Raw genomic sequence first — 8,477 nt, forward strand, 5'->3', positions numbered from 1 at the left:
GAGATTCGATGTGATTTGATATGGTCTTGGATTCCCTCATCTTGTAAGCTAGTTTATTGGGTTGAGTTCTCCCACTGTCCGTAGCAGCACACATGGGATGCTTTCTGTAAGCACAAATTTGTGAGGGAACTTAAACCACTTGGGCTACTTAAGGATGACAATGAGGTTTTGACAAGTGAATCCAACTGACTGGAGTGACTCTCAAACAGCAGAATGATCATCACCCTACAGGCTTTCTGTGGGTGTTGGCATATCACCTTATTGAAATGATGCACCTGAGTCTCCTTTCCATGAAGGATCAGGGTTTCTTTGAATTCCTAAAGAAGTTTAAAATTACAAAGCTACTGGTTTTTATTCATCCAAGACAGGTCGTAAAAACTTTCAGGAAACATTATCTTGTCATAGCAATAAACCAGGTTCCTATTGAGCCTGATGGTAGAGAACTTTGTATTCAGAGACTATGTAAATGGTAGAAACTTTGAATTCAAACTAGAGTTCAGATATGAGAGGTTTTATTGATATCAGAGACAAGGATTTAGAAGTTCTGGCAGAGGGTGGATGATATTCTTACGGTTGAATCTTGTCATAGAAATGTAAAAGACCTGAACATTTAAGGATTCATTGCAGTGAAATTCTAAGGTCAATGACTTGAATCCCAATTGTCATTGTGAGATTGTGTTAGTTAAATGTGAAGGGAGTGAAAATGGCATGGTGTTGACTTGGAACGGTGTCTCTTATAATGTTTGGTTGGAAGACCAAAAAGAACCTAGCATGTCATGCCTTCACTTGTTGCCAAAAAAAATTTCACTCAATAACTTTATTTTTCCCTCGATTTTGAAATGATATCTTAATATATATAACTTCATTTTCCATTAAAACACCATTTAAAGTTGTCTTTTTTTCTCTGCTTGAGCTCTATTACTGGTACCATATCATCTGCCTTAAAAAGTTGAGTTCCCATGTAATTTGATTTACTTTTTGGTGAATATTTTTATTTAATCAAATTGATTTCATTTGCTTTTTTGTATGTAAATCTTTAGCTCCAATAGGTTGAGCACTTGGGAATTCTCCGAGAGATGATGGTTCGAATCCATAAAAACTCGTTGATTTTTCTAGTGTTAGTTTGATGATTATTCTTATCCAATCAAAACTAATCTCATTTGTATTTTTGTATACGAGTCCTTAACTCAAATAGGTAGAACACTTGGAGTATTCCTTAAGAAATGGTGGTTCGAATCCATTAAGATTTGTTAAATTTTCTAATGTTTAATTTCTTTATCTGTTCAAATAGGGGCATTTGGATTGTTCCCACGTCAACACGATAGTGTATGTGACAAATAAATAAATAAATAACAAAAGATGGATCTAGTTGTTTCCCATGAAAAAAACGCATGGGTGCTTATTAAATATTTTTCTATTTGTCTAGGTAATAGACAAGGCAGAGTAAGATTTGCTCTGGTTGCCATTTTCTTTGGTTCTTTATGTCAATGTATGTGACAATAGGGATGTCAACGGATAGTCAGAAAATCTGAATTCGATTCGTGTTCGTATTCATTTAGAAGAATATGTATTCGAAAAACTCCTATCTAAAAATTATTCATATCCATCTGAAAATTAAGCGGATATGAATATAATAATCTTAATTTTCGACTGATTATTATCCAAATCGTTTAGTTATCCACAGTAACAGAATATCTATATCTATTTCTCTAATTATAAGATTAAATAAATATTAATTTTTATTATATTAATAGTAGTGTAGAAATATGGGATACTGTTACATGTCTTCTTTTTCTTTTAAGAATTATATATACCACCCCAAAAGTAAGACTAATTAGGGATTTATTTTGGACCATTTTTCTTGCCCTGCCACCTCACAATCCATTTACATTTTCTTATTTTGAATTAGCGATTAGCTTTTTAAGTTGTCAGAGTTTATATTTACACTTCTATGTCTAACATGTGGATTTCCCTTCTCTCTTCTACGTTTTTGTATTCTGTACTTTTTCAAATATTTGTCTTTTGGGTTTTCTTGCAGAGCTTCTAAAAGAAGAAAAAGTGGCGGAAGAGTAAAGGTGTGAAGCTTCAGAATGGATACCGTTTTGTGCAACAATTGTAAGTTCTTCGGCAGCCCAGCGGCTCTAATCTCTGTTCCAAGTGCTACAAAGACATACGCCTCAAGGAGGAACAAGCCTCTTCTACCAAGTTTTTCATTGAGAAATCGCTTGCCGCCACTGCCTTCTCCTCTTCTTCTTCTTCATCTTTTTCTTTTTCTTCGGCATCGTCTTCTGTCTTTGCCTCTTTGGTGACAGAAGCAACTCTCTCCACTCCACGTTGACCTTATCGGTGGCGGAAACCACAAAGCCACTGTCGCCAGAAGATTTGATTTTTCCGTTTCAATTAGAAGAACCCTAAAACGTTGCAAGAAACCTTCGAGCAACCGCAATCGGCCAAACAGAGGAATCAAGCATGTTTCGAATCGGAAATCCGAAAATCCCGAATAACCATTTCATACTCGAATTCGAATTTGGAAATCATGGTTTGAAGTATCTCCGATACCGATACGATACCTTTCGATACGTATCTTAAATTTAGTCGACCGATACAATACATGAAATTTTTAAAATCTTTTCGTATCGATATATATCCTACAATACATACTGATATGCATCAATACATCACCAATACACATCGATACGATACGATATGCCTCAATACGACTATGAAAATTATAAAATTGAGGTAAAATGTACATTTCGGTATGTATTGGTACGTATCGATGAGTATCGGTATGTATCGATCGGTACGTATCGATATATATTGGCACGTATCGGTGAGTATCGATATATATATCGGTACGTATCGGTGAGTATCGATACGTATCGGTATGTATCGATACAGTGCGCTATGGTCATATAATGGCCAAGATGGGTAAGTTTTCAGAAAAACACGATTTTTTGAAAAGTTTTTTTGTTCCAAAGTTGTTGTCAGTAATATTTCTCTTTAACTAAAGTGGAAATCAAGGTTGGGAACAAGGATTTTATATTTATGGGACAACTACAAACCTTGAATTCTTAGTACGATACCCTCAATTTAGTGTTTATGCATAATACATGTTATCAATAGCTTTTTTTAACAAATTCTTTATGCAAAAGTGTTTAAAAAAATGTTTCATATCCATTTATGTATGTATCTTTAGCGTATCTTAGTGTATCTCTGATACGATACGATACTCTCCGATACGTATCTTAATTTTGGCCAACTGATACGGTGACCGATACCGATACTTTAATCCTTGTTGGAAATTGATTTTACATTCTTGGCGGATATCAAACCGAATTCAGTTAGTGGTATTGCTAAACGAATTCGAATGCAGATATATTTTCATGATTATTTTTTACATTATATAATCCATATAATTGAACGAGAGAACCGTCAACATTAAAAAATAAAATAAATCTGTTGAAAAGGTCAATAATGAGCAATTTTGAAATGTTTATCTGGATGCAAATGAAAACACAAAATATTGGGCTTTGCACATGTTGTCAACAATATTTACATCTGAACTTGGTTACAATAATTTAGTGGCCCATGGCAAGACTATAACTTGGGATCATTTGGTGGGAAATTAATATCCAAAAGCTAGATTTAGACGTTTTCCTTCTTTCAACTGAGATCAATCTTAGGGATTTAAAAATTTCAAGTGTCGAAATCCCAGGTACATGATCAATAGTAGAACGCAAGCCAATAATAATGATCTCCTCTTGGCATACATTTGCAGTAGTTGATTTACTTGGTCCTGGGTGATCCCATTGTATAGTAAAACACTACCATAAGTATGCAACAAAATGGATAGAGGTACAAATAAGATAATTTTTGTTGGGTTTACAATCAAAATGAACAGGCCAAATAAAATGTAAATTTTATTTCGCTATAAGTTCATATAGAATAATATGGAAATAAGATAATCTTTAAGAATTCCTTTCAGTAGGAATGTCTTACCGTCTGAGGATTTGAAGCACAACCATTGCTGAGTTGGGACCTTCCATAGTTGAAGTTACTAAAACGATTGGCTTTCGAACAGAGGTACCAGTATTAAAAGAATTGTGGAAATTGAGAGGATTAGAAGAAAAATGTAGAGAAAAATATTCATCATTCTCTTTTTCCAGCTTAAAGCAGAGCACCGAGCGAGGTTCGCAAAGAAGGAAACAAATAATGGAAACAAAAATGATAAAAAAAAATATGTAATGCAACATGCATCTATATATTTAGGATAGAGACGGGTACGTTCAATAACAGTTGAAAAAAAAATCCTTTTTTTTTTTTTCTTTTGGAAAGTTAACAAATGTCACAATGTTTTTTTGGAAACTGAAATCATGGTTCAAGAACTTGAGTGATACCGTCAAAATTTTCCACATTTCGATAGTATCCCAAGACTCTAATACCATGTAGTCTGTGACTTTTTCGAGTGGACCAACTGGTTCGACCCTTTGGGTGGAACCAGCTTTAAAACATGCTTAAATGGGAAACCAAGTATTCTCATTAAAAATTTTGACCTCCTCCCCATATTTCTTCTCTTTGAAGTGGAAAAGTTGGGAAAACACTCAAGATTTCCTCTTTGTGCCAAAAAAACTTCAACTTAAGCTTGGATCTTATAAAATCTATTTAAGAAAGGGAACTTGGACCAAAAAGATAAGTCTTGTCTTCCCTGAAAATTATTTTTTTTAGAATATAATTGGAAATAGAGTAGATTGATGTATATTTTTTATATGTTAGTTCAAATGACCCGATCTAAGCATTCACGGTGTCCGATTTTGGGTATGCATCCCAACCTTGTGTGTCACATCCACATCCCATTAGTATGACTGAGTCACTCCCTACGTTGGGATACCTAGCTGACGTTGATGATGCATCTTATAGATGGGCAGTGATAGACTACCAAAACAATTGGATCCAAAACATGTCATGGGATTCATATGTAATGTATTTAGAGGAGTGGCTACAACATCTGCAGTGGTATGCAGCTTGTGGACTGAAACCGCCTAAACACTCTACATAGAATTGAATTTTGAGTGTTGAGTGTTAAGTGTGTTGAATGCTGAGACTTGAGACTTTAGAGATAACTCATAATTATATAATATTATTATTTATTTTGGATCCTTTGCATTATGTTTTGTATACTTATGTAGTATAGATTTAGTCAACAACTCAATGTTAGCAAACTTTGGTTCACACCACAAATATGACTTTAGGTGTTTTTTATATGAAACTAATTATGTGGATGTGTTAGAAATATCTAAAATAGGGCGTACACAAAAAATCAAGGAAAAAAAAACACATTTTGAGGGTCGAAACTAGGGGTGTCAAATCCAAGTCCAAACCAATAAAATCGATCGAAATTGACCCAAAAAATTCAGATCGAATCAAATCAATTCTTATTGGATTGGTTTTGGACTGAGGTATGTTGGGACCGACTGAAAATCGATCCAATCCGAACTGACCAATAACCAAACCAAATGAAACCAATAAAAAAATAAATGATTATGAGATTATAAATTGGTGAATTGATTGTCCGTTTTTTACAATATTAGTGAAAATGTTTTTTATTGTAAGGAAAATTGTTACAAATCAATAAATGTGAGGTTATGAATAGAAAATTTGATTTGTAAATTGTAACAATGCTTCTATTGATTTCCTTGTTCACTATACATAATTAGTTGGATAGTTAAATGAATTGGATAATAGGGTTCATTTTGTGATTTCAATATTAGTTATCTTCTTTGTAATTAGTTATCCATCGGGTTCAATATTATTTATCTTTCCTTTACAATGATAAACAGTGATTTAATCGTAAATTTAAAGTGTTTTCATCAAATATTTTATTGCTATAGATTATGACTGTAAGCTTTCATTATGGTTCAAGCCCGATAATAAACTGATTTAAACCAGTATTAACCCGATATTGAAAATCGAAACAAACCAAAACCAAACCAGATTGAAACCAAAACCGAATAAAAACCGAAGTTCCTTAACGGATTAGTTTTGGTCTCCCTCATTCCTAGACCGAAATCGATTCAGTCCCCCCGAAATCGAACCAAACCGACTAATTGACACCCCTAGTCGAAACCAAAGTTTCTACCCAACCAAGAAAGGTTTACTCGAAATTTTTCAGAATTCAATCGAAATTTTGGTTTCCCCAAGGGTTGAAACCCAATACCTTAAACCTTGGCTGAAACTCCCGAAATAGATAGAGGCAATGAAAATTCTTAGAATAATATGAGGATCTTAAACTCTATTTTTTACTCCCTCCCATAAGAACTACTTTGTCAACTTCATTTTTTCTCAAGAGATACAGGGCTTAAAGTAAGGACATCACACTTGCAAGGGTAATATAAACAGAAGTCACCCACCTTCCAATAGAAAGAAATTTTCTTTTGCAACCTATAAATCATCTCCTTTTTTCTTGAGGTAGTACCTCAAATGCATTTCTTACTTGTATCAAATTCCTTGGTTTATCCAAGTTATATGTATTCATTTTTGTGTACAATAATTTTGTTTCCCAATATATTTTCAAGAAATGATCTATACTTCTTAAAATAGAAATAGTTTTTTATTTCCCACCTTTCTCTACTTCAGAGCACACTAAGAATTCTTAAGCTCCTAATTTTCATCAACCAACAGTTTACTTGTTAGAGATCAATAATCTTGCCTTACACTAGCTCCCATTTTTTTTTTTTTTTTTTTTTCAATTTGAAGCTTATTATTTTTTTAAATAACATATATTTTTTTAAAACCCGAATATTATCTGGGACTGGAAAAACCCCTAGAATTTTATTGAAATACTCAAAATAACAAAGAAGAGAACAAGGAGTGGACAAAACCTATCTTTTCCAAACCTAGATAAATAGATCACACACTATGACCATTAAATAGAAACCCAATAACTATTAAGATAAATATGACATGATTGTCATACTAATTTACCCAATAAATTTTGAATGTCATCTGGTAGTTGCATCATCTCTGCCACATAGTTGCTAAAACATTGAAAAGGTTGTTTGAAATTGTACATGTTTTTTTCTCTTCATTCCTGCTGCTGAACTAATAATTAGATAGTGCAATTTAGATGCAAAATCAAAGTCTAATTTGTATTGCAATCATCATAATAATGATTCTAGAGCAAAGTAAAAAATTTAAGTTTACCAAACTCAGCAGATAAAATTAGCAAAGTGTTCAATAAAATTTATGAATTTATAAAAATAAATAAATAAATAAAAAGCTAGGGCTGCACAACATTACCTCCCTTTTTTTTTTTTTTTTTGGTTATTATACTGTAGAAACCTTGATGTCCCTCATTTAGGTTGACACCATCTGATTGATATCCTCATGTGAATTCGAATCATCTATTTTCCTAGTATAGGAAATTTTTTTAATAGTAATACTAATATATTGGGCTACTTTTATTACCCTTTTTTTTAATATCTAATTATTTTTAAAAATAGTTGCATCATTGTACCTATTTTGTAGTAATACTTTTTTTTAGACCACATTCTCGGTATAAGATCCCTCATCTTTTCTGCCCTTATCATTTCCTACTAAAACCTTAGTTGCTGCCATTGATATTCCTCTTGACAAAGCGACATACAATTGTTCATGTGAAAATATTGGTTTTGTAAGATATATACCAACATGTGGTATAGTTTGTTCTTGTGACTTATTTATTGTTATAGCAAAGCATAGTCTAATTGAGAATTGCTCTCTTTTGAGGTGGAAAGGATATCCTCCATTTTCAGCCAGGCACAATAGTATTCTTAGAAGAGGGATAAGGTTACCTAAGAATTGTCCAATGGTAATTTTTTTGCTAGAATGACATTTCTTTTGAACTCACAACAAACTAACAATGTGCCATTATATACTCCAGTCATAGGATTTAAATTGCGTAATAGCATGATTGGATAATTTTTCTTTAAGACTAACTTATGAGGTGGAAGTCCGTTAGGCCCCAAAAAATTCTTTCTCTTGGATAATTTGTTTGTGTATCATTAGTTATTGAATTGAAATTGTAATATGTAACGCTATCTCCTAAAAATTTCTTGATAAGTTTCTCATTTAATTTACGCACAATTTCATTCTTGGTTGCTAAGATTCCTCGTTCTTTAATGTATACAGTTGAATAAGTCATTTTTTTGTAATAAAAGAAATATCTCTTGTATCAATCTTCAACACTATCAGAATCATTGCATTTTACCAATATTTCATTTAGAATATGGATCAGATCTTTTGGATAATTCAATTCTTCTTCGTTGCCAACTCATAATAAAAAGTCACTAAATCTTAAATCAATTATTGCCATCATATTTGTTGCCAGTTGCATCTTGTCATTTTTTTACCACAAGTATGACATTACCAAAATTGAATCTACATTTTCTGTTCTTGTAGCTCGAGGAACAACTGGTAAGACTGTCTGAAGTTACCTC

This window comes from Macadamia integrifolia, chromosome 12 (assembly GCF_013358625.1).
Source record: "Macadamia integrifolia cultivar HAES 741 chromosome 12, SCU_Mint_v3, whole genome shotgun sequence".
Taxonomy (NCBI): Eukaryota; Viridiplantae; Streptophyta; class Magnoliopsida; order Proteales; family Proteaceae; genus Macadamia; species Macadamia integrifolia.